Below are 12,789 nucleotides of genomic sequence, written 5' to 3'. Positions count from 1 at the left end.
TTGTGTGTGACTGTTGGGAAGCACTGCAGACAGCAGGGAAGGGGCAAGGAGTGAGCAGACATGTTCAGTAGGTCATTGCTTTTCTTTTTTCCTTATTTTGTTTTTTGAGATTAATTACCCAGTGCTATGAATCCCAGTCTTTCTTCACTCAGAGCAGCTCAGAGCCCTGCCGTATCTATTGCTAATTCACACTGTAATACAGGGGTGGGCAAACTTTTCTGGCTGCAGGCTGCATTCCGCTAGAATGCGGCCTGCAGCTAGAGTGTCTCCCTTCCTCCCTCTGGAAAAAGAGTTTTCGGGGAGATTGGGTGGTAACTCACGCAATCGCACTTTCCAGCAGCAATCACGTGATTCTTTATCATTAAACTGCAATCACTGAAAAATCGCAAAAGAATTGCTACATGTACCACATTTGGAATTTCAGCGAATCGCTACCGATCTCTGCATTCAGATCACTGCCATATAGTATACATTACACTAGCGCTTTTCAAAGTGCTAGCAATTCAAAGCACTGCGGAAATTGCTAGGAAAGCTCCCCAGTGCAAATGAGGCCTCAGTGGTACAAATAAGTTTCGGATACGATATGAAAAGGCTGCGAGTGGATCAACAAAAAATATTTATGACTTTTTTTAATGACTCGATTGGAATTATCAGATGGAAATTAAGAATCGTTAAAATTGTATCGTTAATGGGCATCTTCAGTGAGACAATAATTAGAAGTATTGAGTCTTAAAAGCTGTAATTTAGGTTGTTAAATCTGAGGCAATGATGGAAAGTATTGTGTCAGAGAAGCAGTAACTAGGAGTGCTGTGTCTCAGGCAATAATTGAGAGTATTAGGTCTAATGCCTGGTACACACCACGTAATTGCCCATCATATTGACGGTCAAATCGATAATCTCCACCAGATTCGATACGATTTCCAACGTTTTTCTGATCTGATCTATTTTTCCGATCACTTCTATACAAATTAGATAAGAAAAAGAAAGATCGGATCGAAATTATAGATTCAATCATCAATTTGACAGGACATTGCATGGTGTGTACCAGACATATGAAGCAGTTATTGGTGGTGCGGTGTCTGAGGCAGTAATGGAGACTACTGGATCTATGAAGCAGGTATTGGTATTGCCGTGTCTGAGGCAATAATGGAGACTATTAGGTCTATGAAGCAGGTATGGGGAGTCCCGTGTCTGTGGCAATAATGAAGATTATTGGGTCTATGAAGCAGTAATTGGTAGTGCTGTGTCTGAGGCAATAATGGAGACTATTGGGTCTATGAAGCAGGTATGGGGAGTCCCGTGTCTGTGGCAATAATGAAGATTATTGGGTCTATGAAGCAGTTATTGGTAGTGCTGTGTCTGAGGCAATAATGGAGACTATTGGGTCTATGAAGCAGGTATGGGGAGTCCCGTGTCTGGGGCAATGATGGAGACTATTGAGTCTATGAAGCAGTAATTGGTAGTGCTGTGTCTGAGGCAATAATGGAGACTATTGGGTCTATGAAGCAGGTATTGGTAGTACTGTGTCTGAGGCAATAATGGAGACTATTGGGTCTATGAAGCAGTTATTGGTAGTGCTGTGTCTGAGGCAATAATGGAGACTATTGGGTCTATGAAGCAGGTATGGGGAGTGCTGTGTCTGGGGCAATAGTGGAGACTATTGAGTAGGGCTGAACGGTTTAAAACCATGATTCCTGTGAAGACGATCTAGTGATCATCAATAGCTGTGGTTTTCCCTGGAACCCACTGTGCTGGTCTGTATGGCTCCACCTACTGCCGCACCGTCATACGCAAGAAGAGCCAGTGATTAGCAGAAGCTGTGCTGCTCTATACAGCTCTGCCTTCCACTGCTGCCGTCATACCATCGCTGTCCAGTGATTGGTGTAGCTGTGTGGATCTGCCCCCCTGATGGGATAGGAATTAATTCCTTTAAGATGTCTGATCGATTGAGTTTCGATTTGGACCAGAAATTGATTGAATGTCTAGATTGAACAGGATGGAAAATCCTAGGTCAATCAGGGCAGGGAAAGAACTGCATCCTTCAAACAGTTTCAAAACTTTAAAGAATGTTTTCATCATTACATTAAATTAGCTATATTAGTATATAGCTATTTGTTTTGATAAATTTACGTAATGCAGTAACATTTACAAACATGACCAAAAATGACATCATACTACTGTCAATTTGATAGTATGTTGTCATTTTCTGTCGACGCATGTTTGTAAATGTTACTGTACATTGAGCTTGATTTGAAAAAAAAAATCATAAATCGAATCAAAATTGCAACTTCTGACAGAAATCGTGCAAGTCAATATTTTCCTAAAATTGTTCAGGCCTACTATTGGGTCTATGAAGCAGTTATTGGCAGTGCTGTGCCTGAGGCAATAATGGAGACTATTGGGTCTATGAAGCAGGTATGGGGAGTCCCGTGTCTGTGGCAATAATGAAGACTATTGGGTCTAAGAAGCAGTTATTGGCAGTGCTGTGTCTGAGGCAATAATGGAGACTATTGGCTTTATGAAGCGGGTATTGGTAGTGCTGTGTCTGAGGCAATGATGGAGACTATTGGGTCTATGTAGCAGGTATTGGTAGTGCTATGTCTGGGGCAATGATGGAGACTATTGGGTCTATGAAGCAGGTATCGGTAGTACTGTGTCTGAGGCAATAATGGAGACTATTGGGTCTATGAAGCAGGTATTGGTAGTGCTGTGTCTGGGGCAATGATGGAGACTATTGGGTTTATGAAGCAGGTATTGGTAGTGCTGTGTCTGAGGCAATAATGGAGCAGGTATTGTTAGTGCTGTATCTGAGGCAATGATAGAGACTATTGGGTCTCTGAAGCATTTATTTGTAGTGCTGTGTCTGAGGCTATAATGGAGACTATTGGGCTAGATTCACAAAGCAGTGCTAACTTAACTTAGTTAGCACAGTGCTAAGTAGTAAGAACGGACAAAGGTTTTAGTTAGCGCGTGCAAAGTTTTGTGCCGCGCAGTGCGCCGCTAACGTCGCACCGGATGCGTCTAAAACGTTGCATTGGGTGCGCCTATAACGTTGCACCGGGTGTGCCCAAATTGGCGCATGTAGCGACGATTCGGGCGCACCCGGTCGACGTTATAGGCGCACCTAATGCGATGGTTTTGGCGCATCCGATGCGACGTTATCGGCGCACCACGCGCGCTAACTTAGCGCGTCATAAATTACTTTAGACGTGCTATGGCCTTTTAGGGCGTGCTAACTAAGTTAGCACTGCTTTGTGAATCAAGCCCTATTGGTCTATGAAGCCGTAATTGGTAGTGCGGTGTCTGAGGCAATAATGGAAACTATTGGGTCTATGAAGCAGGTCCTGGGAGTGCTGTCTGAGGCAATAATGGGAAGTATTGGGTCTATGAAACAGGTATTGGTAGTGCTGTATCTGAGGCAATAATGGAGACTATTGGGTCTATGAAACTGGTATTGGTAGTGCGGTGTCTGAGGCAATAATGGAGACGAATATGTTAATTAACCACTTCGTCCACAGGTCAGTAGATATACGTCCTCTGGGACTTCATCTAAACCACAGGTCAGTAGATATATGTCTTGTAGCAGAAGCAGTGCTGTGCAGGATTGGGCTTGCTCCTGTGCACATTTCTGGCACTATCTGATGCAGCACTAATTGGTGAATGGGAATATATGTTTCCTGAGCTAATGAGATTGATTTTTACTATTAAAAATACTTGTATTTTCTCATTTCATAGTGAAAAACACACTCTGTAGCATTATTTTAGAATCAAATATCTTCACCATAAATTGTGACCGGAGCATAATCTAAGTTTTGTGATAAGCAGTAAGAATAGCCAAATAAAATTTGTGTTTTTTATCTACAGTAGCACTTTTTATTTTTAAACTGGAATTGGTAAAACTGAAAAATACATGTTTTTTCTATTTTTTTCTTTGTTTTCCCATTAAAATTCATAGAAAACAAAATAGTTTTAGGGAAAAAATGGCATTCAATGAAAGCCTAGTTTGTCTTGAAAAAAACAATATATATTTCATTTCTGTGTCATAAGTAGGGATAAAGTTATTTCTGATTAAATAGGGACATAGCTAAACTGTCAAAACTGCTCTAGTCAATAAGTACAAAACAAGGTCTGGATGCGAAGTGGTTAAGCAGTTTTTGGGAGTGCTGATTCTGAGGCAACTGTATTTTTCTCTCAGCAGCATGTTATAAACTGTTCTAAGCAGATAGTTAGTCAGTTTTCTTTTTGTCTGGTTAACTGGTACAGCAATAGTTACTGAAGCAGCCATTTTGGTATAGTCAGTGTCCATCTACACCCACCAAAGGGATTTGTGGTACAACCTCTAGTTTCTACTGTTGAAGTGGATATTCTTTTAGTGTTGCTACAGTGAATAACACAATAGACAAAACCTAGATATGTGCAATTAATGCCTGTGTTTTCAATGCTATGATAGTGTTCATTGTGTCTACAAGAACCAATGTAAAACAATGTGAATAGTTTTAGACAAAACCTAGATATGTGCAACTGGTGCCTATGCTTGGACTATTTATAATGGTGTTTCTTGTGTGTACAAAAACACGTAAAAACAGAATGCAGTTATAGACAAAATTAAATCTGTGAAAGTAATGCCTGTGTTTTGCATTTTTATAGTACTGTTTTTTGTGTAGACATAAAAAAAATTATGGGAACGGTTTAATTGGGTTAACTGACTTGCTTATCACAGTGATGTTGTTAAAGCATGAAGCGATCACAGCAAATCACAGCAACACAAATCTATCAGCTGATCAGAAGCTCCTCCCTGAATTCTCATGCACAGGAGCAACGCCAATCGTTTGTAATTGGTGACCTGTCATTTTGTAGACTTGGAGTGAGTGAGCCAGTGACCACTTTATGTTTTTCAGGAACCACTTTATAAACCAGCCTCCCGATAGACATTTCAGGAAAATACATTACTGCTAGACACCTCTGAACACTTGTTCTTAAACTGTGAATAAGAACAACCCCTCCTAATGTAATATTGGATTTCTGGTTTCTCAGTTTTGTAGCGCTTCGTACCACCTCCTGCTTGGAAATCCATTAGCTTACAGTCAGTAAAGGCCACAATCAAGAGATGGATAATGGGCACCAGCATACATTTACCTCACAAAAGCAGAAACACTGTATTTTACAATTTTAAAGCAGGCTCACCTCCTGTTGATGACTCAAAAAAAAACATTCAATGCTGAACTTTGGACATCCAAATACGCAGTTGCAATGCATCAATGAGAGCTGCTTAGCCTCACAAAATAGAGCATTTTGGATTTATTTATTTTTTCTCCACTGGGGTTATTCTCACACCGCTGCTGTACTGACTAGCCAGGTACTCGGTGACCTTATTAATGCTCTTGTGGGTTAGTTTTGCAGTTTGGTCACTCCAGCCTTTGGCATAGAGCACAGGTGTCAAACTCGAGGCCCACGGGCCGAATGCGGCCCTCCTTGCCATTTTATGTGGCTCTCAAGAGCTTTAAATGTGCATTATTGTAGCAGCAGAAGAACAAAATTACACTGCCTTCCCATCCAAAGGATGACCGTGTTTCTGGTTGAAACATTGTCAGATTGAGCCCGGGTGCACAAACAACCCACGGGACCCCGCTGCACAATTAGCATGTGGCCCTATTCCCCTCCTAACACCTTTCCTCCACCAACTTCTCAACACATAGGGCCCTTTCACACCGAGGCGGTGCGGTATTTTTACCGTATCCCATCGCCGTGCAATGAAAGTATATGGAGACTTCAATACAACGACGTTACGGCACGAGGCGACGGAAGTGACGTTTTCGAAGCATCCCTGATGCAGGTCAAGGACTACGTTAACGATGCAGCACTGCGTCAAGTTGTGGTGATCTGCGTCGGCCGGAAGTCATGTTAGTCTATGGTGCCGCGTCGATGTTTAAAAACTTACTGACGCGGTGCGCATGCGCGTAAGTGTATTTAAACAATACACTTCCACATACCCGAAGCGGGAAGAGATGGCAAGCGTGTCACTTCCTTCGCCGACACTTCCTGCTTGGCTGGTGGCCAGACGGGGAACACCGCGCAATAGCGCGCTGTTCCCTGAAGGCCTGTTTTTGATGGTGCGATGCGGTCCATTGGGCCTGACGCACCGCATTGCTGACGCTGCTATTTGGTGTGAAACCAGCCATAGCAGAGTAGCAGAGCAGTGTAATATTTACCATAGTGTCACTTCTGTTCTTCTTGGCAGCTGCACACTCAGTGCTTCCTTACCGCTATCTCCCGATCACGTGACATGCAGTCAGAGCCAGAGGTATGCAGCACAGAGTGTGTGTCTGTCAGGGGCTGCACGGAAGACTACTGAAAAGCTGCATGTTCCCAGCAATGATGCTATGGTAGTTCTGGGGTATATTTCTCTTTAATTCTGTGTCACAGTGTGGATATTGGGGCACTAGAGGTCCTAAAGGACACCTGAAGTTAGAGGGATTTGTAGGATGTCATATATTTATTTGATTTTAAGCAATACCAGTTGCCCGGCAGTCCCGGTGACCTCTGCCTGCAGTAGTGTCTGAATCACACACCTGAAACCAGTATGCAGCAAATCCAGTTAGACGGTCAGAAACCTCTGATCTGCTGCATGCTTGTTCATGGTCTATGGCTAAAAGTATTATGCTGGGTACACAAGTTACGTTTTTCCGTACGATAGATGCATCCGATTGATAAATTCCGTCATGTGCGATATTACTCCTGATCGTTTTACCGCTCGATTTCTCATAGAAGTGAATGGAAAAAGATAAGGAAAACGAGCGAAAGATAAGAGAATCCAGTGCAGAATCAAGCGGAAAAAAACGTTCGGGTGGAAAATCGAGCGGAAAAATGTATTGTGTGTATTAGGCATTAGAGGCAGAGGATCAGCAGGATAGCCAGGTGATATTCATTGCTTAAAGGGTCACTTAAGGCTAAAAAAAAGGAGTTTTACTCACCTTGGGCTTCTAGCAGCCCCTTGCAGCTGTCCTGTGACCACACAGTCTCGCTCGGATCGTCCTGTCGGCAGCTACTTCCGTTTTCGACGACAGGCCTGGGAACGCGAGTGATTCTTCGCATCCATGGCTGCAATAGTGCCCTCTATACTGCTATTGCGGCCAGGAACGTAAAGAATCACTTGCATTCCCGGGCCTGTTGTCGAAAACGGAAGTAGCTGCCGACAGGACGATCCGAGCGAGACTGTGTGGTCACAGGACAGCTGCAAGGGGCTGCTAGAAGCCCCAGGTGAGTAAAACTTTTTTTTTTTAGTCTTAAGTGTCCCTTTAACCACTTGCCGACCGCACACTCATACCGTGCGGCGGCAAAGTGGTAGCTGGAGGACCAGCGACGCACATCTGCGTCGCCAGGTGCCTCCCTAATTAATCAGGAAAGGCCTCTCGCGCGAGTGGCCGTTTCCTGTTAGATCACGGAGCGGGTCTCCGTGAATAGCCTGCAAGCCGCTGATCGCGGCTCGCAGACTAATTGTAAACGCAGGAGACATTTGTCTCCTTTGTTTACATTGAACGGCCGTAAGGCAGATCGGCGATCCCCGGTCAATCAGCGGCCGGGGATCGCCGCCATGTGACAGATGACAGCCGGTCACAGGCAGCCCCGATCACCAGGGGTGAGAGGGAGGGGGGGGGGGGGGATTTTGCCGCGGAGGGGAGCTGTGAGGTGACACCCCCCCCCCCCCCCGCAACACCCAGGCAAGCAAGAGCGATTAGACCCCCCCCTGCACATCATCCCCATAGGGGGGAAAAGGGGGGCGATCTGATCGCTCTGCCTGCAACCTGATCTGTGCTGGGGGCTGCAGAGCCCACCCAGCACAGATCATAAAATAATAAAATAACACGCTGGTCCTTAAGGGGGGGGGGGGGGGTAAAGGCTGAGTCCTCAAGTAGTTAAAGAGACTCTGAGGTCTCTTAAAAATCCTCTTTTTATTACAAAATCCTGTGTAACATTATTGCCGTACCTAAACTGCTGCATTCCCGTTGCTGTAATCTAACTAAATCCCCCCCCCCCCCCCCAACTCCCTGGGGGGAAATCCGAGCAGCGCTTCTGTGAGAGGCAGAGCTATGAGCCGCAGCTCTGCCTCTCAGCGTGTCTGTCAGCCCGGATCACTGCTTCTCCCCCGCCCCTCTCATCCTACTTCACTGAGAGAGGCGGGGGAGAGGCGGAGATCCGCCGCTGATTGATAGGAATGGAGGCAGAGCCGCAGCTGCCAGTCGCCTGGTTGTCCTGTTGATCTGCCTCTAAATACTTTTATCCACAGACCCTGAACAAGGGTGCAGCAGATCAGATGTTTCTGACATAATTGTCAGATCTGACAAGATTAGCTGCATACTTGTTTCTGGTGAGATTCAAACACTACTATAGCCAGATATACCAGCAAGGCTGCCAGGCAACTGGTATTGTTTAAAAGGAAATAAATACGGCAGCCTCAATTTACCTCTCACTACTTGACCTTTTTAAAAGGAAATAAATGTCAGCCTCCAAATTCCTCTCATTTCACGCATGCTTTTGTATCTCCTTTCTGTCATCTTCAGAGACTTCTTTTATCTTTTCTAAGATTGAAACATAATTTTTTTGTATATATTTATTTCTGGCTTTAGGTGTCTTTTAAGCATGAATGAATAGGGGCACATGGATAGGTGCACAGCAGCTTGCAAGCACAGCGTCACAAGAGATTTTTCAATTTGATATAATTTTTAAAGGTAAATCTAAATACCATTGTATAGTGTGTGTGTATATATAGCTTTATAGGGGAATGTCATTACAGTTTCACTTGCAGTGTGAACTGTGTTGGTAGATGCAGCTGAAATAGGTTTAGCAGCTCCCATATTTAGCTTATAATGTATAAGTATGCTCAGCAATACTGAGGTGAAATACAACACTATATAACAATTCCATGTGGAAATACTCCACAAGCGGTTTACCTGATGCAGTTTAGCCACTGCCAAGTTCTTTGCAGGCACAACGCTCAGTGACCTGGTGGAGACAAAGCACTACTGGCCTGCAGTTGTTGTTTGTATTGGAGTAAGGGGGACACTGCATATTTTGGGCGGAGCCCTTCCTCATGTAGCGGCCCTCCTTGCTCCAGGAAAGCAGCAGTGGCAAGTATGTGGTTGGCTGTTTTCATTATTTTATTGTTTACCAGTATGGCCCAGTGCACAACAAAAACCTTTCGCAGATATGCAAAACGCTAGAGGTTTTTGAAGCAGATTTTCAGAGTGATTCCTAGGCATGTTTAGAGAGGTTTTCTAATCATGCCTAGCGTTTCTTGGAGCGTTTTTGGGTAGAAGATGTGATATAGTGTTACAGTAAAGCTTTTACTGAACAGCTACTGTAACAAAAATGCCTGGAAAACTGCTCTGATCTAGTGTATTTCAGAGCAGTTTGAGCTTTTTCTATACTTTACATTGAGGCAGAAACGCTTCTGGAAACAGCAAAAGTGCCGCAGGACCCACATTTGCGGTTTGCTAAAACCTCAAACCGCTGGTGTGCACCATCCCATTGAAATACATTAGCCAAGCGTTTTCAGAATCGGCAGCGTTTTTGAAAACACTACCAAAACCGCTCCGTGCGCACTAGGCCTATAACCGTTCCCACTGCCATGAACAGGGATTTGTTTAACCACTTAACGACCAGCTAACGCCGATGGGCGGAGCCTGGTTGTTAGTGGTATAGCATGGAAACCCATGCCAGTTCACGGAGGGTGCCTCCGTGAACAGTGTGCGAGCCGCCGATCGCGGCTTGCACACGTAATGTAAACACGCGGGGAAGAAGTAAACACGCGCTGTTTACATCATACGGCGCCGCTGCGCAGCAACGCCGTAAGGCAGAATGGCGATCCCCGGCCTCTGATTGGCCGGGGATCGCTGGCATATGATAGGCTGAAGCCTATCTAACTGCGCAGGACGCATATCCGTCCTGCGCCACCTAAGGAAAGGAGGGGAGGGAAGTAAGCGGGGAGAGGGCGGAAAACGCTGCGGAAGGGGTCTTTGAGGAGCCCCCCCCCCCCCCCGCAACTCACTAATGGCCAGCAGCGATCACACACCCCCAGCAGGACATCCCCCTAGTGGGGAAAAAGGGGGGGGGGGGGGAGTCTGATCGCCCTGGTGTAATCCTGATCGGTGCTGCGGGCTGTAGAGCCCACGCAGCACTGATCATTAGAAATTCGGCTGGTCCTTAAGTGGTTAAATGATGCGGCGTTTTGAAATACATACATGTAACTTGAGAATTTCCTCTACCCTAGGGCCGGATTAATCCCAGGAACCAAATAACCAGACGTGAGAGGGTTGTGGAGGCTGACACATTCCTTATACACAATACAAATTGCCTGGCTGTCTTCCTGTTCCACTATCTTCAAGGCCTGGTACACACCATGAAATTTCCTGTCAGATGGAATCGATCATTTCTGACAGGTTTGATCTTGTTCCCGATAGATTCTGAACAGAAGTGATTAGATAATCGATTGGAAATCAGATCGGACCTATTGGAAATTGATTCAACCTGTTGATCTGACTGGAAATTGCATGGTGTGTGCCAGGCATAATACTTTTATGCTGGGAATTCAGCTTAAGTTTTTTTAGCCGATAGATGGTTCGATAGATAATTTCCGACATGTCCGATCTTATTTTCGATCGATTTTATGATCGATTTATCATAGAAGTGAATGGAAATTGATAAGAAACTCGATAGGAAAAATGATCGGAAATAAGATTGTACAGTAAATCTACTGAAAAATCTCATTGTGTATTCCCATCATTAGCCATAGACCTTAAAGAGGATCTGTAACATCAAAAGATCCCCTGGGGGGTACTCACCTCGGGTGGGGGAAGCCTCCGGATCCTAATGAGGCTTCCACGCCGTCCTCTGTCCCACGGGGGTCTCGCTGCAGCCCTCCGTACAAGATGACGTCATTATTTACCTTCCCGGCTCCTGCGCAGGCGCTCTGACGGCTGACGGCTCCGAACTACACGGAAATACCCGATCGCCGTCGGGTCTGCTCTACTGCGCAGGCGCAAGTTTCCGGCGCCTGCGCAGTAGAGCGGACCTGACTGAGATCGGGTATTTCCGTGTAGTTCGGGGCGGAAAGCAGCTACAGCGCCCCCGCTGGAGCCTGCAAAGGTAAATATTGAACTGACAGTCGGCTCTGTCGCCGGCTGTTCAGAGGTCTGCAGCGAGACCCCCGTGGGACAGAGGTCGGCGTGGGAAGCCTCATTAGGATCCGGAGGCTTCCCCCACCCGAGGTGAGTACCCCCCAGGGGATCTTTTTGACGTTACAGAGTCTCTTTAAGGGCTCGTTTCCACTATCGCGAATCCGCATGCGTCCAACGCATGCGGATTCGCACATGTAATGCAAGTGAATGGGCCTGTTTCCACTATTGCGTTGGTGATGTGCGTTTTTTCAGCGGTGAAAAAACGCACAAAAGAGTCACAGAATTCGCCTGCGAGTGGAATGCATGCGAATCGCATATAATGTATTTAATAGGGAAATCGCATGCGTATCCGCATGCATATTTTTATGCAAATTCGCATGAAAAAACGAATGCGAATTTGCATCATGATGCGTTTTCGCATGCCTGTGTACATTCCATACGCATGCAAATTCGCAACGCTACAGTGGAAACGAGCCCTCAATAAGCATGTGGATCAGGTGCGCTGACTGAAGTTTGACTGGATTAGCCACATGCGCAGGTGTGAGGTTCAGACACTACTGCTGCCAAAGAGATCAGCAGGACACCAGACAACTTGTATCATTTAAAAGGAAATAAAATATATCAGCCTCAGTATCACTCTTGCCTAGAGTTCTGTTTTAAAAATGACAGCTGGTTCATAATTGACTTTTTGTGTCAGATGGACTGGGCCCTTCTGGCTCCTGGATTGGAAAAACTGGCTCCTAAATGTTATGTTAATTTGTCTACTCCTTTCTCAAGCTATTACACCCAGCAGTAGCTGAGTTACCCTATGTCCACTTCTATGTTTTTCATTTTTTTGTATGGATTGTTTTTAAGTGAAAATTAAATTGTAAGTTGAGGCTGGTTTCACACTACAAACAGGTGTCAGCGGTTCGGTGTACGCTCCGCACCGCCAAAAACCAGCCTTCATGGAATACCGCGTTACTTCACGCTATTCCCCTTCTAGCATCCGGGCAAGCAGGAAGTGATGGCCCTTGCAGGCACTTCCTGTTTGGAAATACGGAAGTGTATTGTAAAAAATGAGCTTCTGCGCATGCAAGCCGCACCGATACCATCATCATTTTTAAAAATACATGCATCGCCATAGACTTACATGACTTTGGCCAGATGCAGATCGCACAAGCCTCTGCGGGTAGCGGTGGCGATTGGGATGCACACGCAGCTAGCAAAGCAAAAAAAAATAATTATGCAAATCGCCCCAGCAGGGCCTGAGAAATCCTCCTGCGCGGCTTACTCCGAACTACGTTTGGGGTTACCGCCATGAGGGCTAATACTTTCAACCATGGATGCTTGTTTCTGGTGTGATTTAGACACCCCTGCAGCCAAATACACCAGCAGGGCTGCCAGGCAACTGGTATTGTTTAAAGAGACACTGTAACTAGGAAGAGGGAAGACTCAGGATCCTAATGAGGCTTCCCCCGTCCTCCTCTGTCCCACGGGGGTCTCGCTGCAGCCCTTCAAAGCCGTCCCGACAAATCCATCAGCCTGTTTAATATATACCTTTCCAGGCTCCAGCGGGGGCGCTGTTTCGGCTTTCGGCTCAGAAGTAGATGGAAATACCCGATCTCAGTCGGGT

At 45.6% G+C, this 12,789-nt stretch overlaps 1 protein-coding gene across 2 annotated transcripts in view; it reads left to right on the top strand.

The window, feature by feature from the left end:
- CHD6 (chromodomain helicase DNA binding protein 6) overlaps positions 1-12,789 on the top strand; it is a 188,861-nt gene that overhangs the window by 36,714 nt on the left and 139,358 nt on the right. The window contains exon 2 of one of the 2 annotated variants that reach the window (XM_068264244.1): positions 8,625-8,726. The exons of the other annotated variant lie outside the window; for it this stretch is intronic. The gene's annotated coding sequence lies outside the window, so the exon portion shown is untranslated. The remainder of the gene's footprint in view (positions 1-8,624; positions 8,727-12,789) is intronic. 2 annotated transcript variants of the gene reach the window in all.

This window comes from Hyperolius riggenbachi, chromosome 12 (genome assembly GCF_040937935.1).
Source record: "Hyperolius riggenbachi isolate aHypRig1 chromosome 12, aHypRig1.pri, whole genome shotgun sequence".
Classification (NCBI taxonomy): Eukaryota; Metazoa; Chordata; class Amphibia; order Anura; family Hyperoliidae; genus Hyperolius; species Hyperolius riggenbachi.
Note: the sequence above shows the minus strand (reverse complement) of the source record. Positions and strands in the feature narration are given on the sequence as shown.